Source organism: Alligator mississippiensis, chromosome 1 (genome assembly GCF_030867095.1).
Source record: "Alligator mississippiensis isolate rAllMis1 chromosome 1, rAllMis1, whole genome shotgun sequence".
NCBI classification, from domain to species: domain Eukaryota; kingdom Metazoa; phylum Chordata; order Crocodylia; family Alligatoridae; genus Alligator; species Alligator mississippiensis.
In genome coordinates this window covers 210,751,027-210,777,417 of record NC_081824.1, presented here as the reverse complement: position 1 = coordinate 210,777,417, position 26,391 = coordinate 210,751,027, and the positions used below count along the sequence as shown (strand labels likewise).

Below are 26,391 nucleotides of genomic sequence, written 5' to 3'. Positions count from 1 at the left end.
TAAGTGTTTTGTAAGTTTCCTTTGAGGATCAGGGCTGAGAGATTGGAGAGAGAGTGGTTTTCTTGTGAGAAATGTGCCTCCTCAGGTAATTGGGTATTCCTGTCTTTGATAGATTTCCGGTGTGTGTTCATTCTGGTGCGCAGTTGTTGTTTGGTCTCTCCTACGTATTTTCCATCAGGACATTTGGTGCATTGGATGAGATAAATCACATTTCTGGAGGTGCAGCTGTAAGATCCAGGAATGCTGATGGCTCTGTTGTGGGGTGTAGTAATTGTGGGGGTGGTGGAGATGTGTCAGCAGGTTTTGGTCACATACTTTTCACCAGATGGAGCTGGTGCTGCCACCTGAAGATCTGAGTGCAGCAGAGGATCCAGGAGCACCCCAAGGCTGCAAACTTGAGTGACAAGTAGAGACTGAACCCCATCCATGGTAGGTTTCCCAGTTCCCCCTAGGTCACATGGTCTGCATACCACCATCACCCCTGCTTCTCTGGATTCAGCTTCAATTGGTTCACATTCATACAATCCCCAATTACATCCATGCTCTGGGAAAGGACTGAAATTGCAGGCTCAGGGGCATAGGAGAAAGAGAGGCAGAGCTGGGTATTATTAGCATACTGATGGCACCTCATTTTAAATCTCTGCCTAGTCTTGCCTCATGTACACATTGAATAGGACGGATGACAAGATGGAGCCCTTCTCCACAGGAAAGGTCCTGAGGGCATGATGAGTACTCAGCATCACCCTCTGGGACCTCCCTGCTAGAGTGGAACCATTTAGGGGGTCCCCATATATACCCACTAGATTATATAAACACTTTATTAAAACCTCATGGTCAACTGTATCAATGACTTCTGAAAGATCTAGTAAAATCAGCAGGATATAATTTCTCCTGTCAATCTTCAGGTGAAGATCATCAAGTGAGGCCCTGAGCATGATCTCCATGCAATATCCAGAATGAAAACCAGACCATCAAGGGTCTAGGAAATCGATGGCATTCAGATGCATCTAAAGCTGACAGGAGACCACCTGTTCAATAGCCTTCCACTGGAAACAGGGTGGTGAACCTGGTTTCTTGAGCAGGGACCAGGCAATTGAAGACTTAAGAATGCCAATACTTGGAGGTGTGTTACAAGAAGAAAGTACCCACAACTACTCTCTCCTGAAAGATACCCATCATTATGTAAGTACTTCATTCTGGCAGAGAAGTCCGATCATATGTAATTCCAAAAGGCAGGAGATTTTTCTAAGAAACCGTCCTCTTCCCTATGAGAGTTACAATAAACATCTTCTTCACTGTCATCCCCAAAGCTCACATACATATTTTTTCCAATATTTGGCCACCTATTCTGCAACAAGAACTTTCTTACAGTCTCTCCAGGAGATATTCTTGTGTCCCCATGGGAAAAGAGACACACACCAAGCAAGCCACTTAAAGGAAGGGAATTCATCTTTCCATGTGATTCCTCTCTTGGGTAGGATAAGAAAAGCAATTGGCAGGATAAAAAAGAACTATGAAAGAAACATGCTCTCAGCAGTCTTTGGAACCCAGCATCGCTTGTCAGCGAGAAACTCTGCACTCATCATATAAACTACAGATTTCACTGCATGCTTGCGAGGCAAATGTTAAGCATAAAATATACCTATATCTTAGCCAATAAAATCAACCGAATTGAACACAGAGAAGAAATATTAGGCACTTTCTTGTTTGTTTTGCAGAAGAGAGCAAAGGCTCTTACTGGTGCCCTGAGAAACCAATATTTTTGGCTTTCACAGTTGTTTTTCTCTATTGAAAATGGAGGGAGATGTCTTTTTTAGTTCTGCTTCCATTATTAGCAGGACCACAGTTTTCACTGGCATATGATGCTGAGGTGAAATGCATTTCCTATGATGGCTACTAAATCTTGCCATGTAAACAGCTGCTCTTATGCTTACAAAGGCTGCAAGGTGGAAAAGTCGCACAACTGTCTAGAATAAAACCTTTAGGAAATGTTTGCAAAAGGTTGCCAACAAATGACTTCAGTGACTTTTTTGGTAAGAGTTCTGTTAAAATATAGATCAGGCCACTCTTGTAAAATCAAAGAATTTCAAAATAATGGGGAGGGGATTAATTTGGGACCTGCTTGTATTGTTTACATTATTCAAGTTCATTAGCCTGCAATGTACTACAGGCAGTCCTTGCACTTATGACACAATTGGTTCCTGAAAACAGTGTCTTAAGTTGAAATGTAACTCAGAACTGATTTTCCCATAGGAAACAATGTTATAAATGGGGGATTGGTTCCTGAACCAAGGCCTGATACCCTATTTTCACCAAAAATAACCCCGAATTTTGTACTCAATCAATTATAGATGATTAACATAGCTACATTAATGTATTTATATTGTAAATAGCAATCATATTGATTTGGAAGGACTTCTTTGAAGTGACTTTGCTGGACTTTTTGAAGGGTTCTTGGCTGGAGTCTTCTCAGGAGTCTTGGCTGCAGGTTTTTCTGGAGTCTTGTCTGCTTAAAGAAAGTGGCCAAGGAAGCTTGGACAGATGTTCTCCAGGGAGATGAGCAATGCAGTGAACTTGTTCACTGGCGTGGTGTTGCATCAGATCAAGCGTTGTAAAGTCAAAACTGACATCAGAAAGTTGAAACCGGGTGTCAATTTATAAATGTTGTAAGTGCGAAATGTTGTAACTGGAAACATTGTAAGTCAAGGACTGCCTGTATTTACCCTTTAAATATTTTAGAAGCAGCAATTACAGTAGCACTTTGGATGCCAATTTACCAAAGCTACATTTTGATCGGTTGTTAGCCCTTTTTTGGTGATGTCACATCTTTATATCAACTCCTCCCAGTGGTGCACTGCTGGGAAATGGCACACATTAATTTTCTCTATGCTGACTGGGCCAAATTCATCCTCAGTGTAACTTCATTGGCTTCAGTGGAGTGACAACATAGTCCAGCAGAGTGGTTGATACACAATGAAAAGTATACTGAGGGGGTTATACTGTAGCCCTTCCAATTCCTTTCTCTTTGTATGCTCATGCTTCCCTCCCTCCTTGCCTTCTCCTTACTTTTCCCCAGAAAGCTTTTCTTTGATTTCTCCTCCTTTCTCCTTTTCATCTGCCACTTGCCTCTCATTTCCTTTCCCCAGCCTGTAAACTTTAACCGCTACATGAGACACAGTCCTGGGACCCCTGAAAGTGTTCTTACTTCAGGTTTGCAAATAGCAGTTAATCTCAAGGGAGCATGTCTGTTTGTCTCGCACTAATGAGCACTGCTGCCAGGCTGAGAAGGGAAGTCAGTGGTTTCCCCTCAAACATTGTGGCTAGCTTTCCTCCAGCAGCACTCTGAAGGAAACCACTACTTCCCTTCCCAGCTGCACCCTGACAGGCAGCAGTCTCAGAGAAGTGGCTAAGCACCTCTGGAGCCAACTTGCTCTGGAGAATCTGAAGTGAACAGCTGCTTTCAGGGTCCCAATTCAGCTTTCCTACTAATAAATGAAAGGATAGGAGGAAAGCAAAGGAAGAGGAGGACAGAGATGAGAGGAACTTCAAGGCAAACAGACAGATCCTTTTCAGCTGCCCTACCCCAATTAGCCAGCTGCCTTTCCAGTAGCAGTTTGTGGTCTAACAGCCATTCTTAATTCACTTGGGACCTGATCCTGCCATTTTTACTTACTGAAAACACATGTGGCAGTTTATACAGTGCCCCCAAAGTGAACGGGGGGCTTTACAAACAGAGCTTACTTCAACAGGGGTCTTAAAGAGTACTGAGTGGTTAAGAAATACTGGGTCTGGCCCTTAAGATTAGATGCCTTCCAGACCTTAAGGAAACCAGGAATAAGCATGAAACACAAGCTCAACAATTTTATGCAGAGTACAAGAAGCAATCAGAATAAGCCATTAGGGAAAAAAAGAATATAAATGAGTTCAAGAGATACCCAATGTAGATGTTTTCGTATGGTAAAATTGATGGAGATATTTGATGGGGGGAAAAAAGGCTGCTGAAATTAAAATATATATATAAATGGCAGCATTACAGGACTAAATTACAGAGGAACAAATCATTTATTAGATTAATTTATTCCATATTTTCTGCGAAGAGAATATATAATTATTTAAATGTATCTGACAATATTTTGGCCTATGGTAAATAAGCAAGAAGTACATTTGAGTTGTGCAGCTTTATTGCATTTGGTCAATGAAGCCATGTGATATTGTCTAGTTCCTGGACTGTAAGACTGTACAAGCTCTTCAGGTGCAAATATTGTACCCCCTGCCACGTCCCAAATGAAATTTTCCTGCAAGGAATATTTGTCTCATTAAACTGGGTCACTGAAATGTATGCAGGAATTCCATGAGCATACTAAAGTGAATTCAGATTAAAATCTATAGGGATTGTCACAGTAAATGTTTACGATATTTGCATATCTCCAGACCTCATATCCTCTGCCTGTTTTTGAAATGCTTATTTTCCCTATATAGCTTAGCCTGATGTTACTTTTCTTACTTGAGCTCTCTCTAGAATGGTACTTCCAGTGCTGACACTGTTCTGTCAGGCAATTCTTACTAGAGAAGACAGTATATAATTCTTGAAAATACCCATCCCCAAAGCAATATTTTCAGAAATTATAGGAGGAAGAGGCCTTCTCTAGTAAGTAGCAACTATTTAAACTACTTCTCTTTATAGCTGTGCAAGTAATTGATTTTTTTTTTACTATACTGGCAGTTCTGAAAAATAATAAAAAGAATCATAAGTGAAAAATTGGTTTAAAACTTTTTATTGTAAAATCCAAACTTGAAAATAATTATCACTTGGTCAATGTATTTCATTTTTATTGTAAGAATTTTTTAAAATCTTTATTTACAAAATCAAAGGGAATTTAAAACAAGATATCATTTCAAATAAAAAAGTCAAAATATTTCCATTTAAAACTATCAAAACAAAAGGTTCTAGTTTTTCAAAAATAACATTTGAAAGGAAATTAAATGAAAATGAAGTGAAGCTAAAAAGAACTTGCAAAATGTTCCACTATCACCCAAACCTAATTTATTATTACAATAACAATTTTGTCCAGAAATGTTCTCTCTTTCCTAGTTCTATTAAATATTTGTGAATATGAAAAATGAAAATTGAGATACTTAATAACTAGTTAGTAGATATTACAAATTATTAGACACATTATCTGGTGTTTAACTTTTATGTAAATTGAATATTCGTTTTTTCTCTGTGTATTAAAAAAACCCATACATTTTTTCCTATTTATTTAGGTGAACATGAAATACTACAATGCTTTAAATTTTGTGGTGAATTTTAATGAGGAATTATTTAAAAATGCTTATTGACACTAGAACTGGGCACAAAAAAGTTTTCTGACTGTTCAAACTTTCTGAGTTTTCACAAGATTTCCCTCAGATGAAACAAAGACCTTTTGAGGTTTTCCATGAAAAATCAGAAAGAGAGAAACCCCGACCCACAAACCCACATCCTGCTCTAAGGTACTCATCAAAGATATGGGAAACCTACTGTCAAGTCACTGATTTATCTGACTGACCACCAAGATACCATCAAATCTGTGGTGCAAGAAGGGGCCAATCTCTCTTGGGGGTTTTCTGCCCATTTTGAAAGGTTTTCTGGAAAAGAAAAAGTTTTGAAATCACAAATCTTTCACAGGACAGGAAAACCATATTCCACTCATTTGTATTCATCAGTCCCCTATACCAATCACCTTTTACTTTAGCTAGCACTAGAAATATACAGATCTAGATTAACACATTTTCCTGTTGTTAACTGGCTATTTTGGAATGTTTTTTGGGCTTTGATGAGAGATCTCTGGTGTGTCCAGGAGGCCATGGTTTCTCCTCAAAATCCTATAGCCATATTCTTGCAGCCAGCTTTCTGCTCTTTTTGCTCTTTTCTCATAAAAAGAGACCATTTAGTTTTTAAGCTCCAGTGGCCTTTACTCATCCACATCAGGTGACTACAGACTCCCCACTAGGTGATCTACAACTACGTTACCAGCACACTTGACAGAACGGGTTTTCTTGGTTTAGCTGCTAGGTAGACTTATTCATGTATCAGTGTGTATGCTAGTCCACTCCCAAATAAGGTACAGCTAGTGATATATAAGTCCTAGTCCATCCATTTCCTGTTCCCCTGTCCCAGCAAGTGTCTCTGAACAGAAGTTAAGTAAGGTGTAAAACCAGACTAAATTAAATAAATGACCTGGGACCCTCAAAACTTTTTTGGAAAAAAAAAAGAAGAAAATTGTAGAAATCTCCTATGTTCGCCAAAGTATTCATGGGTACCAGTTGTAGAATAGTTGTATTAAGACAGTTGCCATAGATCATAAGGCTTCAGTACTAGAATAGGTTTTATACAAATGGACCCTAGTGCTTACTGCAGCTAGCATGATGTGTGCTCAGCCTTGGACAGAACTGACTGTGTAGTCACTGTATGGTTTGAAATATTATTCAATCTGCCTTAGTGAATGCTATAGTTCAAATAAACCAGTAGAACTGGTGTTTTTTAATGAAAAGTTAATCAAGACAAATGTTTCAAAGCATTAAAGAAAGTCTAAAGTTGATTTTATTTTATGCAGAGGGTATGTACATGGACCCCAACTAGCAATAATCAATCCACATGGATGTGAAAGAGAACGCATGGATTAGCAGGGTATAAAAGAAGACTCCTCAGGTGACCAGGGACTCAGGGACCAGGGGCTGCAGGGGCTCCTGGGCCAGTTCATGGCACCCCCCCCACATACTTTTTGAGGGGCAAATCTTTCAGCTTGGTGTGAGAAAGCAGGAAAAAAGGAATCTTTTGGGGCCAACGAGAAATGAACAGGCCAGTTTCAGGCAAGTTTGCTAGGGAAGGTCTGCTTGCAAGAAGTGCAGTAAGACAGAGAGAGCGCGAGAGCAAAGCAGTGTCCCCGAGCTGACAGAGCCTCACTTGGGGCAGGCAGCGGCTCCTCCCCAAGATGTGGCAAGGCAGGGATGGGGGCTGGGGCAGGGGGCTGGTGTGGGCTCCACAGGGGAATGGAGCACTTCCCCGAAGCTGGCGGAGTCCCCAGCCCTTGGCCACCGGCACGAGTCCTGGGCCTCCGACTCCAGCCCCCCTGGCCCCAGCCTCTGGTCCCCAGCCTCTTGGCTCCATCCCCCAGCTCCAGCCTCCAGCCTCCGGCCCTCAGCCTCTTGGCTCCAGCCTTCCACCCCAGCTGCCAGCCACTCTGCTCCAGCCCCCAGCTACAGCCTCTGGCCCCCAGACTCCCAGGCCCCAGCCCTCAGCCCCCTTCAGTAAGTGTCCCATGCTGGACCGAGGCGGCGCACTCAGGGACTGAGGCAGCACACTCACGGACTGCTACTTAGAGGGAACATTGACTGACATGACTGCCACCAAGAACAAGTGACAGGTGGTGCTGGTTGGAGACTCTCTTCTGCAGGGAATGGAGGGATCCATCTGCCAATTTGACCTGTTGTCTATGGAGGTCTGCTGCTTGCCTGGATCCAAGATGTCATGGAGGGATTACCGAGGCGCATCTGGCCCTCTGACTACTACCCCATACTGCTCATCCATGTGGGAACCAATGATACTTCCAGGGGAGACCCTGAGCATATCAAAAGTGACTATAGGGCTCTGGATGCAAGGGTGGCGGGGTCTGGGGCTCAGGTTGTGTTCTCGGCAATCCTTTTGATCAGGGGAAAGGGCCCAGGCAGGAGCAGGTGCATCCTGCAGATCAACACCTGGCTGCACAGGTGATGTTGCCAGCAGGAATTTGGCTTCTTTGACCATGGGATATTTTTTTAAGAAGAAGGATTGCTGGGAGGAGATGCGAGCCACCTGACAAAGAGAGGGCATCTTTGCAGACAGACTTGCTAGTCTAGTGAGGAGAGCTTTAAATTAGGGTCACTGAGGGATGGAGACCAAAGCCTTGAGGTAAATGAGCAAACAGAAGGGGGCAACAGGGGATGTGCTCTCATACTTCCTGAGAAATCAGGGCAATCAACTAGTTACCTCAGGTGCCTGTACACAAATGCACGGGGCCTGGGAAACAAGCAAGAAGAATTGGAAGTCCTTGCATATTCATGGAACTATGATGTAATTGGAATAACACAGACTTGGTGGGATAGCTCGCATGACTGGAGCACTGTCATGGTTGGGTACAAACTGTTCAGGAAGGACAGGCAGGAGAGAAAAGGAAGAGGCACTTTATGTAAAAGTGGCACTTTATGTAAAAGAGCCATATGATTGCTCAGAGCTCTAGTTTGTAACTGGAGATAGGCCTTTTGAGAGTCTCTGGGGTAGGGTCAGAGGCATGAATGACTTGTACCCCTGGTGGCTGGGGGGCATGGCGGCAGTGGGAGTGTGGTGGTGGTGGTAACCTGGGGAGCTCCCGCAGATGCCACTGGCACTGTTGGTGGCCGGGGGTGGGGGACGAGGACCGACCAAGGGTAAGTGACCACCTGCACCTGCCACTGGCCAGCGGCCAGCGGGGATCACAGACCACCTGCAGATGCCACTGGTGGTGTCAGCAGTGGGGTGGTGAGTGGTTACTGCCCGCAGGCACTGTCAATAATGTCAGCATCACCTTTTTGTAGGGGGTGCACCGCCATGCTCAGGGGTGCACATGCATCCGTATGCACCCCCTATGCATTGCCCCTGGTCAGAGGGGTGAGAAAAAAGGATGATGTCGTGGTGGGGGTCTGCTATAGACCACCAGACCAGGAGGAAGTGGTGGATGAGGTTTCAAACAACTAGTGGAAGTTTCCTGATCACAGGAAACTCATGGGGGACTTCAATCGTTCTGACATCTGCTGGGAGGGAAATACAGAAGTGTGCCTGCAATCCAGGAAGTTTTTGGAGAGTATTGGGGACAACTTCCTGTTGCAAATGCTGGAGCGGCCAACTAGGGACCATGCTGTTCTTAGCCTGGTGCCCACAAACAGGGAGGAATTTGTGGGGAATGTAGTAACAGATGGCAACTTGAGCAGCAGCAACCACAAGATGATTGAGTTCAGGATCCTGAGGAAAGGAAGGATGGAGAGCAGCAGAATATGGACCCTGGTCTTCAGAAAAGCAGACTTCAACTCACTCGGGGAACTCATGGCCAAGATCCCCTGGGAAGCCAGACTGAGGGGGAGAGGAGTCCAGGACAGCTGGGTGTACTTCAAAGAAGCCTTAGTGAGAGTGTAAGAACAAACCATTCCAATGTACAAGAAAACTAGCAAGTATGGCAGAAAGCCAGCTTGGCTTAGCAGGGAACTCTTCAGTAATCTAAATCACAAAAAGAAAGGTTATAAGAAGTAGAAGCTTGGACAATTAACTAGGGAAGAATTACTCAGGCATGCAGGCATGAAGTCAGCATGGCCAAAGTGCAATTGGAATTGCAGCCAGCAAGGGACATGAAGGGTAACAAGAAGGGTTTCTACAAGTATGTCAGTAACAAGATGAGGATCAGGGAAAGTGTGGGTCCCTTACTGAATGGGGGAGGCAAAATTGTGGATGCAGAAAAGGCTGAAGTGCTCAATGCCTTTTTTGCCTCAGTCTTCAAAGGCAAGGTCAGCTCCCAGACTACTGCACCGGGCAGCACAGTTTGGGGAAGACAAGAGCAGCCCTCAGTGGTGAAAGAGCAGGTTAGGGACTACTTAGAAAAGCTGGACATGTACAAGTCCACGGGGTCGGATGAGATGCACCTGAGGGTGCTGAGGGAGTTGGCTGATGTGATTGCAGAGTCATTGGCCATCATGTTTGAAAACTCATGGCAATCAGGAGAGGTCCTGGATGACTGGAAAACAGCAAACATCGTGCCTATATTTAAGAAAGGGAAAAAGGAGGATCTAGGGAAGTTTACAGGCCAGTCAGCCTTAGCTCAGTCCCTGGAAAAATCATGGAGCAGATCCTCAAGGAATCCATTTCTAAGCACCTGGAAGAGAAAAAGGTTATTAGGAAAAGTCAGCATGGATTCACCAGGGGCAAGTCATGCCTGAAAAACCTGATTGCCTTCTGTGGTAAGGTGTCTGGCTCTGTGGATGCAGGGAGACCAGTGGATGTGGTAACCTTCATTTCAGCAACGCTTCTGATACAGTCTCCCACAGAATTCTTGCAGGCAAGCTAGGGCAGTATGGGCTGGATGAATGCACTGTAAGGTGGATAGAAAACTGGCTGGAGCACCTGGCTCAGAGAGTAGTAATAAATGGCTTGATGTCTAGTTGGCAGCCAGTATCAAGTAGAGTACCCCAGGGGTTGGCCCTGGGGTCAGTTTTGTTCAATGTCTTCATCAACGACCTGGGTAGATACGCTGGAGGATAGGGCTAGGATTCAGAGTGACTTAGAGAAATTGGAGGATTGGGCCAAAAGAAATCTCATGAGGTTAAACAAGGACAAGTGCAAAGTCCTGCAATTATAATGGAGCAATCCCATGCACCAGTACAGGCTGCAACCCTCCCCTCCACCCCACCGCTCCCGGCCAGCTGAAAAACACCCTCCCCCTGCTCCCCTGTGCCACTCCTCCCACCCCACCAGTCTGAGTTCACAAGCCACACCTGGGTCAAGATGGTTTATTGAACTTTTGTCCCAGACTCCTTCTTCGTTTAATTTTAAATCAGAGTCTCTAGTATCCCCCCGCATCTTGGCTGTGCTGTCTGCTTCAGAGAGCAGGGCTGGTTCTGTCCCTCTGCTCTGTAGCCAGAGCAGGGGTGGTGCCAAGGCCAGATGACAGCCGGCATGGCTTTCTAAGGTGAGGGCAGGGAGTGGGTTTATTACCCCACCTTCCCTTCACCCTCCAGAGGACTGCAGCTGGGGTCTGCCAGGCCAGGACAGACCAGCCTGTGTCAGGGTTCCCCCATTGTGGCTCCAGCAGCAGAGGCGCGGTGTGTGGCTACAGCCAGCCAGCATGATCCTGCCATCCACTCATCTCACCCAGGGCTGGGGCTGGGGGTTGAGCTGGGCTGGCCCATGGGTTCTGCTGAGGGTGGGCATGGAGGGGCAGCCTGGGCTGGACAGTGGGGGGCAGGGCTCTTCACAGCTGGCTGCAGCTCCATGACAGCCCAGCTCAGTATGCATGGGTGGTGGCTGGCCGGACAGTGCCACAGAGGCAATGCTGCTGAAGCTGTGGGTGGGCACCATGCAGGATGAGTCCATCATGCCCACAGCTGCCCAGGCCAGCTCAGAGCCTGGCAGCCACCCGCTGCAGGGGCTCTTGAGCCCACAGCTGCTGCTGCCATGTCCCCTGCATAGACAAGCAAGCACTGTGCAGGGGGCATGGCAGTGGAAACAAGCGGTGGCATGAGCTCCCACAGCGGACAGCTGTCTGGCTCCAGGTATGCCAGTGCCTCTGAGTCAGCCTGGTTAGCTGCCACCTGTTCATACCAGGCTGGGCTGTCATGGAGCTGCAGCTGGCTGGGAAGGGCCCTGCCCCTACAGCCTGGCCTGGGCTGACACTGCTATCTGCCCACCTCTCCCAGGGCTGAGCAGGGCTGAGCAGGGCTGGCTGCATCATGAGTGACAGATTTCTTGGAGTGACAGATTCTTTGCAGGTACTGTGGTTCCATGACAGCCCGGCCCATCCTGAGCATGGGGACCTGGGAGCAATCCAGGCGCATAGCTCCCACAGCCCCAGCCTGAGCTGCAGCCAGCTGGGAAGGGCCCTGCCCCTGCAGCCCAGGCCAGGCTGGCCCTTCAATGCCTACCCTCAGCAGCGCCCACAGGCCAGCTTGTCTCAGCCCCCCAGCTCCAGCCTCAGGCAAGGGCGAGGCAGGTGGATGGCAGGGCCATTCCAACCAGCTCTGGCCATGCCCCTCACCATGTGAGCAGCCAGCAGGGAGGAAAGCCAGGTAGACCCCAGCTGGGGTCTCCATATCCATGGGAAAGAGGGGAGACAGGGGAGTTTAATCTCCTTCCCTGCTGCGCCTTTGCCAAAGGCGTTACCATGGCCAGTGTCTGGACATGCCCCCCACCTTGGGGACAATCCTGGCAAGTGCTGCTTCCCCCTTCTCCCTTCAGGCACACCCTGGCTGGGGTCACTGCAGGCCAGGGTGGGGAATTTAAACTACTCCCCAATCATACTTAGGCCTGGCAGGGCCTGGCCACACCAGTCCCTCCCCCCATTGCAGGTCAGTTTCTCTCCAGCCTTGTGGCTTCTGCAGAAGGGAAGGGAGGGTGCACTCTAGCGCCCCCCTGACTTCTGGCCTGGGTCACTGCATTTGCAGAGTCAAAAGTGAATGTCTATTCACTTGCAAATTGGTTCAATCTATGCAGGTTAAAATATCCTGCAAAGATTGAATCAGTTCAGGCTCAGGCTTTTTGAATGTCTGCACAGTCAGTGAGAAAGCAGGGGAGAATTTAGAAGACTTTTCAAAGAGGGTGTGGGAGGATCATGACAACTCTGTAGAGAGGTGTGTTGTGAAGACAGGCAGGAAGGACTGAGGAAATCATTAAGACCTTGTCCTCTCTGCAGTGTTAGCTTAAGATATCACCAGAGTTCTGTCCCTCACCCAACTCCTATCCACACAGAGAAGTCTGTAGCTCAAGACAAGTAGCGTTTTAAAATTGAAGTGGCTGACTGGTCCAGGGTAGGCAGGATGAATTTGATGTTCAAGTGTTGCTGATGTTAAAGCTAGTAACAGAGAGGGAAAACAGCAGCTCAGGTTAACAATAGCTCATCAGTTGCTATTCAAATCAACTCTCCAATCATCCTGTGTAGCTCCACTATTGTTTCACAGTGGGATCACTCTCACTCCAGCTAGGCTAGCTGGAGGGATGAACTTGGATGGACTGTCTCAGGCAACCTACTTCAGCGAAGACAAGACCTTAGTGACTGAACTGACTTAAATGGAAGTGAGGAAATGATAAACTTGGTGTGTGTAAGAAATGATCAATTGAGATTTTCACAAGAGTGAGAGGTCATTTGTTGAGAGAGATCAGGAGAGGATCTTGGTGAGGGAATATAGCCTCCAAAGAAAGAATCAGGGAACCCTTTGGGAAGGCCTCTGTTGAAACGAAGATGTTGCTATTAGGATGACTTCATACAAGTGGCCTTTTCAAAGAGAAGATGTGCTGGGAATATCAGGAAGAGGGAACTACCAGTGTGAGCAGATGAAATATGGAGGTACCATGTGACAGGAAACTACCTCGGTGTGACTGGCTGAAAATCAACACCCCTCTTTTCAAAAAGTGGTCTCAAAGATTTCTTGCAATTGCAGACTGTCCTCTTCAGAGTACCTGCTGTTCTGACATGCGTCCTCTAATTTAGGAAATGTTTTCCTAGGTATCTTTCTGCTTACCAAAACAAATACTGCTTATATTTTATTTTTGACAGCAGAGAAAAAAAGTCAGAAAGAAAGGCTTTACATAGAGCCTACTTACAAAACTTTTTTTCTTACATGAGTTAGCCTGTAATTTTAGAGTTTTTGTTTAATTAGGTTTTAAACTTCCCTCTCTTAATTACTTTTATTTTTTTTTATTAACACCTAAATATGCTGCTATTTGGAGCACAAACAGACAGGGATAACAATTAGCAGAATAATTACACTCTTTCTGTCAGTGTAACCTCATGGCACAGAAAGTATTACAAATCCATTTTAAAACATATTAAATGTTCATATTAATGAGGATAATAGAGAACAAGGACCAGCAAACTAAATATTGTTAATGATTTTGAGCTATTAAATTCATTACCATTTCCTTTCATAATAAAGTGGTTACTTGCTAATTAGACCTTTTTTAGCTCATCATTATTGAATTCATTACATTGTGTGCAGTTAACCCTTAAAGGTCTGGCTGGTTGTACATACACAATTTAAAATCATTTCAATAACATATTAAGAAGATACGTGGTATGGAATTCTTCTTGTATTTTTGACAGGAGCTCTATGTACTTTTCTTCTGGTACATTTTCTTGACACATCATGCCTAGCAGCTTCATATCTGTCATAGCAGCTTCAGTAACACATATTATGGAAACGTGGTGTATTCATTTCAGTTAACAGCATTTAATGTTAAAATTAAAGTGTAGCCCACTTGTTTGGCTGGAGAAAATCTACTCCAGCAATTAGTGCAGCAAATGGTTTAAGTCAGTTAGCTACTCTCTTCCAGAATGAAATATGATGAAGTTTGGTGTTTTCTTACCATTTTCACCTACCTACATATGTGTGCATGTCTATGTCAGTCTTTGTATTTACCTTTCTCTTGAGTCTTGAACTGAATTCCCATGTCCGCAGTACAACTTCCATTCACTGGAGTCTTACAATCCCATCTGTGCTGCAGGGTTTTCCCAGCCTTGTAAAGATTTCACTGAATAATGTTGAAAATGCTATTCGTTTCCAATAGGATGGTATCTGTAAGAAGGTGTATTCTCTCATTTTACTTACTTGAGTGTATGGAGAAATGATTCCCTATAGTATTACAAACTCTCCTCTGATTCTTGTTCTTCTTTTGTAAGAAACACACACCAATCAACAATTTTCATAGGGCCTCTTATTTCCTGTTAGTCCTGTCTGTTAGCAGTACTCATAAATGGTGCTTAACATGGAAACTACCTTGGTCTTTTCATCCTGCTATTATTAGCTTTCTTTTTTCTTCACTACCAACAGTTCTAGTAGGGAGTCTGAAATGATTTTTCCATGCTGCTTTCAGACACAGTATAATGAACAAGGACAGATACCTTTGCATGTGTAACAGTTGTTACACAGAAAATAGGGATCACAACTTCTAGCAACACCGATAACTGTACAGTCATTATGTAAATCACTGGGTTATGATGGCTCACTGGTAGCTCTCTACCTATTGGAGAAAGCACAGAAATTTTGGAGCTGACTGCTACAGGCTTTTCTTTGAAAAGCCACTTCTAAAATAAAACAATAAAACCAGAGAGCATGGCTGCCATACTGGGGAGGAATGGGTGGCACTGACAGAGCCCTTTCTGGACAATCCTACAGCCTTGGCTATACTAGCAATATTATCCATAGCTAACAATGGGTGTCACCAATGAATAATTTTACAAGTGTTGGCACAGCTTGCGTGACACATAATATTACTGTACTTGATGGCTAGAAACTAGGCTGATGGATATCCTGGAAATACAATAGATAATAGATTAGATATGTGCATACTGTACGGCTCTTGAGAAACAACAGAGTCATTATTCAAATCAGGCCTTCCCTCTCCTGCCAATCAGAATGCTGGGATTTGCATACATGAGAAACAACCATACAGTTGTGGGCCAGCCAGTAACTGAGCAGCATCCCTGCTCTCTGTCTGGCTGAGAAAATTCCATTTCAGTGTAATATATAATAACAATAAAACCATGTATTTGTAACCTCTGTTTTATTTAAAACTAGGTCCCTTTCACCTGTAAATAGCTAGGGTATAAATGTGCCTCACCAATCACATTGGACTATTGTATTATACAGTCTATTGAATGTTTTTGGCAGACATGAGCCCCTATGCTACTGTGTCCTTATTTTATTATTGTTTTGAGGGTAGAGCTGTGTGATTATCCATTCTTGCTTCAGGCATAGCAAGCCATCTGGAATGCTTATTAAACCCACAGGCAGATCAGAAGGATATAACTCTGATGATGTACATGTATACGGGCTGTACTACATCATCAGTGCATTGCTCCTCTGATGATGTAGTGCACATTAGTGGGCCTAGATAATGGATTAGGACGTAGCGGAGTGAAAGTTAGACTTTTTGAAGGATAGATTTCTTTTGCCTCTGGGTGACTGCTGGCTTAAGATGTGGAAAGGAAAATTTTTAAGTAAGCTGGGGAGGATTCATAACTTGTAAATGCTCAATATGTTCATGGAGAGAGGCTGGTGATGAGCTAGAGGTTTGCTAAGAGAACTGGAAGCCCAAATCCTTGAAAAGGGTCACATATATGTTCCCAAAGCTATATTGTAATGCAGGGCTGTCCCACTTCTAAGTGGCTGGGGGCCACACACTGGTATGGTCTACCAATCAGAATGCTGGGATTTGCATACATGTGAAACACACTGGTATGGACTGCATGAGTAAGGGCCACACATCAAAGCAAGCTGCAGTAGGAATGGTACACATTTAGTGAGACTCTCTTTCTGTGTGTGTGTGTGTGTGTGTGTGTGTGTGTGTGTGTGTGTGTTGATAGTTTCCTAGAAGCACCATAGTCAATCCTGGGTCTGAATTTTTCTTTTGATGGGGCTCTATAACCTTCTGGTTCTAATGTAACTTGAACATTTTTCTGGAAAAAAAGAAAAGAAATTCTAATCCTGATCATGTTTGAATTTGCTTTAGCACATCTAGGTTCCTAACTTATGTAGCAGGAAAGTTACAGAGTTTCAATGACTCCTTTCTATAGCTATTTAGATAAGCAGCTTATTTATACTTTTGCGGGTAAATCACAAACATTGAACATTTTCGCGTGGCCACAATATGGTCTTCATTGTTATAGGGTTCCACCGGGCAGCCCAGGGGCTGAACATTATGTTTACTCAACTTTTACAGCTGCAAAACAGGCTTAATGGGAATAAGGTTGTGAACATATAAAGGGTTATAAAGTAAAGTAAAAATCAGGCTCAAAGCTTTTCAGATTGGACGCTCAATGGGAGGTGAGTAATTTTGATCATTTTGTTTTTAATTTTAGTGCCTCAGTTTCCTGTGGGTAAAATGGGAATTTTACAGTAATAATCCCCAGTCTCAATTGGTTTTCTGATGATAATTTAATTAATCACAGAATCACAGAAGAGTAGCATTGGAATAAACCTCAGGAGGTCATTTAGCCCAGTGCCCTACTCAAGGCAGAATTGCCCCTGACTAAAACGTTCCCAGTCAAGTGTCTGTTTAACCTGCTGTTAAATTCTTCCAAGGATAGAGATCGCACAGCCTCTCTGGGAAGCCTGTTTCAATGCATAACAACCCTCATACTAGGAGGGTTTTTTTCTAGTCTCCAACCTACATTTCTGCTGCAGTTTGAGGCCATTGCTGTTAGTCTGTCCCCTACAGCTGTAGAAATAGCCTGCCTCCACCCCTTTTATAACCACCCTTCAACTATTTGAAAACGTATCAAATACTCCTCCTGTCATTTCTCTTCTAGACTAAACAATCCTAGTTTTTTCAGCCTTTCCTCATAAGTTATGCTTCCAACCAATTTTGTCACTCTCCACTGAACCCTTTCTACTTTGTCCACATCCATCTTGAAGGGTGGGGCCCAAAGGTGGACATAGATGATGGTTCACTTGTGCCAAATAAAGTGTGAGAATCACTTCCTAGACTCAATTGATGTTTTATTAATACAACCAAGTACACTATTGGCCTTTTTTTTGTTTTTTGGCAACAAGAGAACACTTTTGAGTACTTGACTTAATAAACTTTTTATGCCTTTTTGTTGCTGTTGATTTGTTTGCTTAATTATTTATTATAGTATCTAAATCAGGTAAAGTCAGAACTTAAATCCGGATCTCCAAAATCTCAGTTAAGTGCTCTCCCTATTGGGCTATGGGTGAAAGTGGGTCTCGCACACACACAAAAAAGTTGAACACCCTCAGGTTCCACTGCTGCCCAATGACAGCAAATAGCATTGTTTGCAAAGTTGAATTCTAGTTTTTTTCACCCAGTCTTAGTAGAGATCATGGCTAGAAACTTCTTTTACAGGGCAAAAGAAAAGAAAATGTAAAGCACCCCCGATGATGGTCCCCAGACCCTCATGAGAATTATTTTAGTGCTAATGTCTTTTTTCTTTCTCTCTCTAGGTCTTACTCTTTTTTCCACCCTAATTCTCCCTCCTTCCCTTCTCTAGCACTTGCCCTCTGTCCTCCAGGCCTCTCTTTGCTACAACCAAAGACGGCATTGCTTTCTTCCATCAAACCATGGTACTGAGAACACTCCTCGTGTCTGTCACTGCTGCTAACCTGCATTTCCTGTTTGTTTCTTTCCCAGGTTACCACTTGGTCACCAGCTGCAGTTTGCTTGGAGATGAAGATGACACACTGTCACTTTCTCAAACACCCTCTCCTTAACCTAGCCATTCTTAAAGAGACAGTGGGATAAATGAAATTCAAGATTCAAGAGGTGCCGCTTCCCTTGAAAATATTCCACCCACCAGAGAGGAGTTTCAGAATCCATTCCTAGCAGTTAATGCTCCATCCTAAATGACATCGCTTTTCAGTAGTGACATGTGCATTGATCTGCATTACAAAAATAAAAGGAATAGCACTTCTTTCCAGCAGCAGATAATTACCAGCAGACATCAGGTTCTCTCCCGCTGATACCCACAGGGTGGAGGGGCTGGGAGTGGGCATTAGGTGGAGGGGACATGGCTATCTTACACACGCAGTCAGATAAATAATATTGATCAGGATGTGTGTGAAGAAATAGTGCCACCCCTTTTCCAGGCTTGATTAGCTGCAGGGGGACATTCGCTACATTTACCAGATTTAACCCAAATCATGTCTCCTACACAAAGGTGCTAGTTAGGCTGTGAATAAGAGCTCTCTTGGATCTGATAGCTTCCCCAGCCTTCATCAGAAAAAGATTTTCCTCAGGTTTCAATGGCATTTGTGGGAAAATTGGGGGAATTGTTCAGGAAGCATTCATAAGGAAATTTCCCAAATCTCCCATTCACAACATGCCTGAACCTCTCCGTGCCAGAAATCTGCATTTTCAGATGCTTGCTGGAGTGCAAATCCTCCTTCCCCTCCCCCTGCACTCCTTTAGGAGGTTTAATGAGAGATTATGCTGCAGCGGAGTAGCCCAGGGAAAGGGCAGTAGGCACCAACATGCATGCTGGAAAGCGATGGTGAACAAATTGTCTGAATGGTGTGTGCAGCAGGCTAGACATACCGCCTATTACAGAAATGACAAAGGGTTCTTCTGGTGCTTCCTTAGGCATGTTCAAACTTGTGTGCCAGCCAGGTGAAACTGGTTCCTGGACCATTAGTTATTTCAACTCACAGGGGCAGCAGATGTGAGGAAGGAAGGTGGTGCTAGAAGACCAGCAAGCTGTTTGTGGGTAGTGTTGGGTGCCTGGGTATGTAAAAGAACAAAGAGTAATGTTGTATTCACTAGCCCTGAGACAGATGAAGGAGAAGAGACAGGAGATTCAGAGGAATAAAAACCGTTTGAGGAGACAATTGGGATCAGAAATACAATTACATCTACATGTCTTTGTCCAGGCATGATTATAAATATACATCCAGCTTAAGCATATTCCAATGAACTGGTAGCATATGCTAATGAATATTTATCATATGTTAAAGTGATACTTTAGGTGCAGTGATGTGACTTTGGATTCAGCCTTAGTGACACACAGGGCAGAATTATATAACTGTGCTAAGGTGTATACTCAGCTTGCATGTTTTGCCCAAAAGCTTGCAAAGAACAATTTTCCGAACTTTTTAGTGGGTCTAATAAAAGATATCCTATCTACCCAAAGAACCTTGTCTGCCTAAGTCACTCAGTGCTTCTATCGGCATTGGAAACCTTCACTCAAAGCATGGAGGGGAGCCTTCTTTGCACAGTACTCCTGAAACTCTAAGTCACCCAACACCATTCTTCATTGTCTTATGTAAGAGCCCAAATTGCATTTACACACACATGTACCTTGGAGCGTAAAGGGAATTGGACACTTTTAGGGCAGCATTTTTGTACATGTGCAGTAGGGACAAACCTAGTTACTTAGGTCCTTGTTACATGTTAATTTTAGTTGGATCCTGGAGCCCTTAATCCTTGGATTGTCCACATGAACACATGAAGCTAGTTTTGAGCACTCTTTATGTGGCTTAAAATTATGGCACTTCAGGCTTGGTTTCTCTTTGATGTGTGTTACTCAGCTTGTGTTACACTAATGTGTAGCTGCTCTAGGCTACACTTCAGTGTGAACACCCTACCTGCCTCCCACCCCTCAGTGCAGATCAGACCCACTGCCTCCTGAACAGGGGGAGCCCCAAGGGGCAGTGGGGGAGTAGGGAGGAAAGAGGAACCTGCCTGTCCAGCTACTACTGCCCCTGCTGCCACTTTCTGGGCTGGGTGAGTGGCCACAAGTAAGCCAGGAGATATAGTGGGTGTGGGTAAACTGTGAGGGCTGGTGGTGGGGAAGACAGGGGGAGATCCTGAGGGGCAGAGGGAGAGCTGGGGGGACAGGGAGGGAAGCCCATGGGATGGGGGGATGCCTGGGGGCAGGGGGAATCCCAGAATGGGAAAGGAGGGGAGTAGATGGGGCATTCTTTCCTTTTAGTCCTCAAGGCCCCTACTGGCTTGAACATGGGACCGCTCCAAACTCAAGCTAGCGCTAACACTGATAAACATTTGAGCAGCTCAAGGTACAAAGTGTAACAAAGCCCTCAGGGTGTAAATGGATAAGGCATCTAGGTGTGTAAGTATGTTTCAGGCTGTTATGTGAGACAATGTACAGCGTCGTTGGGTGACTTGGACACGTAAAAACTGCACGTCACTTGCACATCTTAACAGTGAAATAAAATGTTGCCTATAGTTGGCCTCCCAGGAGTCACAGGGTATGTCCGCACTAGAAACTACAGCATGGTTTAGTATAGAAAGACAATTCAGCTTCTTTTAAACAAGTTGCCTCTGATATGGAGGGAGTCTAACTGAGGCAGAAAATGGAGCTCCACTGATTTTTTCAGCAGGTTACTTCTGAGCACAGAGCTCTGTGTAGCTGTGACTTGACTGCTATCAGTGCTTGAGCTAGTTTGGGCATCTCTACACTCTGGTCCCATCTGGTTGAAGTACAAGATCACAGTATCACATGTTCACATGGTCATTATGCAAAAGGGTGATGGGAGAGCGTGCACAGAGTGACCAGACATGTAGTGGATGATCCGTGTCCTGCTGCTTTGTTCTGCACAGACTGTGGATCTATGCCTCAGTGCTGAGACAATGCACAACTGTAGCTGCAGACAATGAGAATGACTGATGGTGGCTGGGAGGCTGCCCCCTTCCACGTGTCCCATGTACTACTTACGGGTATGGTGTCTTGACTGTTCCTTGGCTGACTTGGACCAGAGGATGAGGCTCAGAGAAAGGGAGAGCTAGAGTGGTGCAGAAACAGCAGACAGCAAGCAATCTGGCATTATGAAACAAAATCCCTGAGCTGTGCCTCCATGAAAGATTCACCTTGGGTAGACTCTTATCAGGTCTGTCATTACTCTGCATGCTCATGCATGGGCTGTAGCAGGCCCTTGCTACAGGGACCACAACATGATTAATGGATCCTTTGATGATTTGGCTGAGACACTTCGTAAGCACTGTTGACAGGCACCCATTCACCGCATGTTGCAGGACAGTGTAACAACCTACATTGCAATAGCAGCACTGCATTGCCCTACTAAAGAGATTTACCCTTGTCTAGAAAAAATGTTCAGTGCTTTCCTGCTGTCCATCCAGGCCATATCAGTGCCACACAGGAGAGCTGTCCTGAAATCATGTCCTAGCCAATTGCTCCCATTCCATACAGTCTGTATGTTCAAAACAGTTATATAGTTGATTTCTAGGTTTAGCCAGTGCCACTCACATGCACCCTGTCTCAGGCATGCTCGAAAGAATGGTGCTGGTTGTGCCCAGCTTCACTCTAATGGTGGCTACAAGACTTTTTTTTCAGCCTGCAGAGTGGGAGTGAGTGGGTAGGGTTTGTTTTCATGGCAGTGCTACCTAGCACTGGTCAATGTGGTATATACATGACCTCAGTGTACTGTCTTAGTGTATAGGACATTGGAAAGTTTTGTTTCTGGAGTCATTCTGCTGAATCTTAGACATTACAGATCTTAATCTCTGTGAAATCTTGGAACTCTATGACCATCATTGTGTTAAGGATGAAAGGTGTGCAGTTATACAAGCTGTATCACCTATTTACAAGACTAGATTCCCAGTCAACTCAACGTCTACCATTCCAGATAAACAGTTATCTCCCTACTAAGGGCAGTTGCTTTGCACACATTTCTAAGATCCATAGCAAGTAAGTCCCTTGGGCTAAAAACACTTCAAAGTTGCTGAGAAAAGGCATACCATTCACAGGCAATGCGACTTCTGCCAATGAATTCCAGGAAAAGAAGGGAGCACATTCATTTCACCTTCCTTAGGCCAAATGACTACAAAACCAACTTTGTACTATCAGTTTCTGGGTGAGCAATCAATACACAAAGAATGTTATTTCCAGTGCAACACTAGAAAATGCACTGTAGGGAACAATTCATTACCAGTAGGTAAACGGGCAGAGTGACCTATACAGAACTTTCCCATTTCTAATTTTTGATTCTCTGATTCTTTTGAGGCAAATAAAGCCCACTAATAATGGGACTTAAAGCTCTTGTGGCTCTAAACATGCTTCAGTGTGTTAGATCTACTGTATTTCCTCTCATCAGTGACTCCAATCTACTGTGAGAAAGTTTTACTGTCTCATAGTCCTTATGAAAACATTCTTAGCTAATTGAGACATTCCCAAACAATTAAGATAACCAGATGTGTCTGTTATTTGTAATTACCTGAACGTGAATTCCTTTTTTTGAGACCAGTTCCATTTTCTGAGCTTTTTGAACTACTCCAGATAATGGACAGGAAGATTACTCCTCTGAGAAGTAATCTGTTGTATGTGTCTACTGCGCCTCATTCTGATATGAAGTCACCTACTCACAAAATTAAGCATGAAGTTGAAAACGTATGTGGAAAGAACTTACTATTTTGCTGTATTTATGATTTGTCATGTCCAGTGCCCTTTCAGATGGAACCACAGGCAAATTCAAGGTTTTAATTATAAGTAGCTCATTAAGGAAAAAGATGCTGAAATAATTTCTCCAAAAAGGAAAAATTGGTGGAAGATGTAAAATTAATTCCACTAAGGAGCACTATTGGTTAGCAAAAAGAGGGTTTTCTGGTGTCCTCTGGTGTCCTCTGCTTTTGGAACAAACCCATTTTATGAACCACTTGGCTTTCATTGTAATGGCTGTCCTAAGAGGCAATGAAGATAACAACTAGAGGGACAAAAGGGAATCAAAAGGCACTACAACAAATAGCATGAAAAGAGAGCCTCCCTCTTTGGCTACTTTTTTTGAGTGGTATTTTGTATATGGCCCAGTACCCTGAGAGTGGAAGCCTATTAAGACTGAAAAGCCTATTTCAGTCTTAGGTTTTAATGTTGGTGCTGATGCTTAGTACTTGCTTTAGCAAGTAGTAAATGACTGCGTGATCCCAGTGCCTCACAGGTTGTTGCTCATTGATACTGTGCAGTAGTGGCCATGTCACAGTTAGTGCCAACCAATGCTATGTTGCCATAGCAATAAGCTATGTTGCTGTAGCTCGTTGCTACAGCGACATAGCATGTCATGTAGACAGTATGTCTTGTGTGTAGTGTCTTGTGTATACTTCAGGGTCTCTGAGGAGTACAAGATTATTAACTTGGGAATTTTTAACTTGGCCTAGCAGACCCTGAATTAGAGTTGATCTTCCAGGCACAATGCAAGGTCTTTTCACTCCACCTTTTTCTGAGGTGGTAAATAGTGTGAGGGCTTTAGCTCATATGAAAGGAGTCTGGGAGGTTCCCCTCACTACCTGCCATCATTTGTGGGGTTTGAGCATTGCATAAGAATTTGTTAATTGGAGTAGCTCCTGAACAGTAAGAAAGAGAAATAGAAAAAGAAAGATGAGGGCTAATGTGGCCTTTTCATTTTATACCATATTTTATAATGTATCATTTTAGTCAGGACCTGAGATGTGGTGAGGCCACATGGCAGAATAGACAGCTCAATCTGACTCTCAAACTCGTGTACTTGGCTAGGGGGAATCACAGTGGCAGAAAGCAGGGAAACTGGGAGAAAACATATTTTATGATGTCTAGTTCATCCCTTCTCCTTGCTGCCCATGTGTAGGTCTTGACTGGAGGAAATAAGAAATCATTTCTCATGAGGATGACTCCTACCAGTACTGGAGTGGAAGCATGACATTGAGGTAAAGGAAGTGCACAGGTACTCTAAGGGGCTTGTGTTCATTTCCTATTTCTGGAAACGGCTAAATACATGAGCTTGAGCAAGTCTGCTCTACCCAGTGTCTCCTTTCCTCATCCTTAAAAGGTCCTTAATACTTCTGGACTCTTTTTACTACCCTTGTAGAAGAGGATCCATTAATGATTGTGAATAATTCTGCAACCCTGGTGATGAGGGTCACAGACATAGTGATTGCTAAGGCTTTCCTCCCCTCACTTGTTAATTCAGCTGCCTGGGACTATCAATAGACAAGTACTTGGGGCTCAGAGCAATGCTGAGCAGGTTCAGACTTAGGGGAGATAGTGGGAGCGTCTACGTGAGATAGTTACTGCAGAACTGACTAATTAGCTCCACAAAAAAGTCTCAGTGTCTACACTTACACCCCTATTAGGGTGCAGTCAACTAATAAATGCCACTGTAGGATAGTATTTGTAAGCACAAGTATGATTCTATGGCAGCATTATTTAGTGTGCCCAAGGCATGTATAGATGCTGATGGGGCTCACTGGGGCATGAGGGTGCTTCAGTGTAGAGGCTGCCTGCTGGCTAACCCTGCAGTGGAGCACCCTTGTGTCCCAGACAGCTCCTCCATAGCACATTGAACCAGGTAGGAGCAACCCTGGGCTTGCAGGCTGACCCCCAGAGCCCCCTGCCAGTCAGGGCTGCTCCAGCCTGGCTCAACATGCTGCAGTCCTGGGTATGCACTTAAACACAGCACCCAGGAGCAATAAACTATTTATTGATAATATTGTGTCACACTAATAGCACATGTAGATGTGCCCAGTAGCAATGGCATTACGCTGCCTTTGAACTCAGACTGAATTCTAAGCTACATGAGACACTCCTCAACTAGAATCATGATCCAGCTTGGTTCCTCTATTGCTTAAAACCTGTATCTAGCAAGAAGGTATTTTGCTGATGCTAGTTAGCCCTGTTCATACTGTCTGCTAGTGCTATCTTCAGTATCATTTATTGAGATAGGTCTTTGTCTTAGCAGAGAAATAATTATTTCATTGTGTCTTTCGGTAGCAGGAAATATATTGATCTCATCCCAGCAAGATAAAAAAGTAGCTAAGATCACTCTGCCTTTCCCCATAAGTCTGCAGATGCAGCTTTCTTAAGTAAACAATATCTTCACAGAATCTTTTAAAGATATTTACTTAAAGGCTATCTACAAAAATGTTTCTAAAAGAAATTAACTAGGGGGAAATCTCTGCATATTGCTCTTGCATGTTGTTGGATTGGTCAAAGTTTGTGAAAATATAACACAATATGGAATTCCTATAATCATTATTAATTCTTATTATTATTAACCCTACTATCAATATTGTGTTCCATGCCTTGATCATCCATCACCTTGTATACTGTAAACTTCCATTATTTGGCTATCTTCCTCCTAGTCTGTCCAAAATACTACTGCTGAAGTAATTTTCTCTTCTGAGTATATACATACATTTCCTCTTCCCTTTCACAGATCTGGCCATTGCTTTCCTATTTTTACTGCATTAGATTCAATCTCCTCCTCTTTGAATTCAAAATCTGGAAAATTCTCTCTTAGTTTAGGGTCTTGCTTTTTTCATTATTATTATGGTGGCTGCTAATGTGGTCACTTTTGCTTTTTTGCAAGAACCTGTTTGCAAAAAAAAGTAAATCTTGCATTGTGCTTTACAACTGCTGCATGAAGGATTCAGTGCATTTTTTTCAGTACAGCACTAAGCTAGACATATTTTCTCTAGCTCTTGAGAGTTTTTGCCCTGGGCTCTGTTAGCTGTGTTGTCCCAGAGGAGCACCATTGTCTCAGTGAGTCATGAATGCAAGTAGCAGAGACTTCTCTTACCATTTCCCAGCCTGCTGCGGGCATTAAAGATCACAGCCTTGACTTGGCACTGGAGATGAATGGAGCAGAAGACCAGTGTGAAGTGCTCTCAGTATTTTATTCCTGCTAAACAGGTTGCTACACTCAATGTAAACTGGCCTTCACGTGTAACCTCAGACACAGCAAGTTACAACAGCGTAGCCTGGAGGTGAAGAGTACTGTATATCAATTATAGTAGCTAGATCATCATCCACAGAGGTAGAAGGAGTAATTTCTATTGTTACCTGGGGAGCAGTTTTGTGTTCAGTTAACACCCAAAGACTTCTTATCTTTGAGGAATGGAAAGCAGATGTTTTTGATGGAAGCCAGGCTTTTCACTGTCTTCAGTGAATGCTTGCCATTTGTCATCAGCATCTTTCAGTCTTGACCTCATTCAATTTGAAACATTGGGCTTTTTATTCTGCTTGTGCTGATTTCATGGTGATCTTTGACATCTTTGTGATGAGGCAGATGTGTCTCTGGAGAAGACAAAAGCTGAGTGCGTTGAGCATGTTGTTGTCAATGGAGACCAGGGCACCATGCCACCTTTCTAGAAGGTATCTACTCCTGTTTCCCCTGTCT

The 26,391-nt window shown here is 43.9% G+C and overlaps 1 long non-coding RNA gene across 1 annotated transcript; it reads left to right on the top strand.

Moving 5' to 3' along the window:
* Nucleotides 1-905: 905 nt before the first annotated feature.
* Nucleotides 906-18,185, top strand: LOC109286505 (uncharacterized). Its single transcript, XR_002094574.2, has 2 exons — nucleotides 906-1,182; nucleotides 17,906-18,185. It is a non-coding gene; the product is annotated as an uncharacterized LOC109286505 (long non-coding RNA).
* Nucleotides 18,186-26,391: the final 8,206 nt, after the last annotated feature.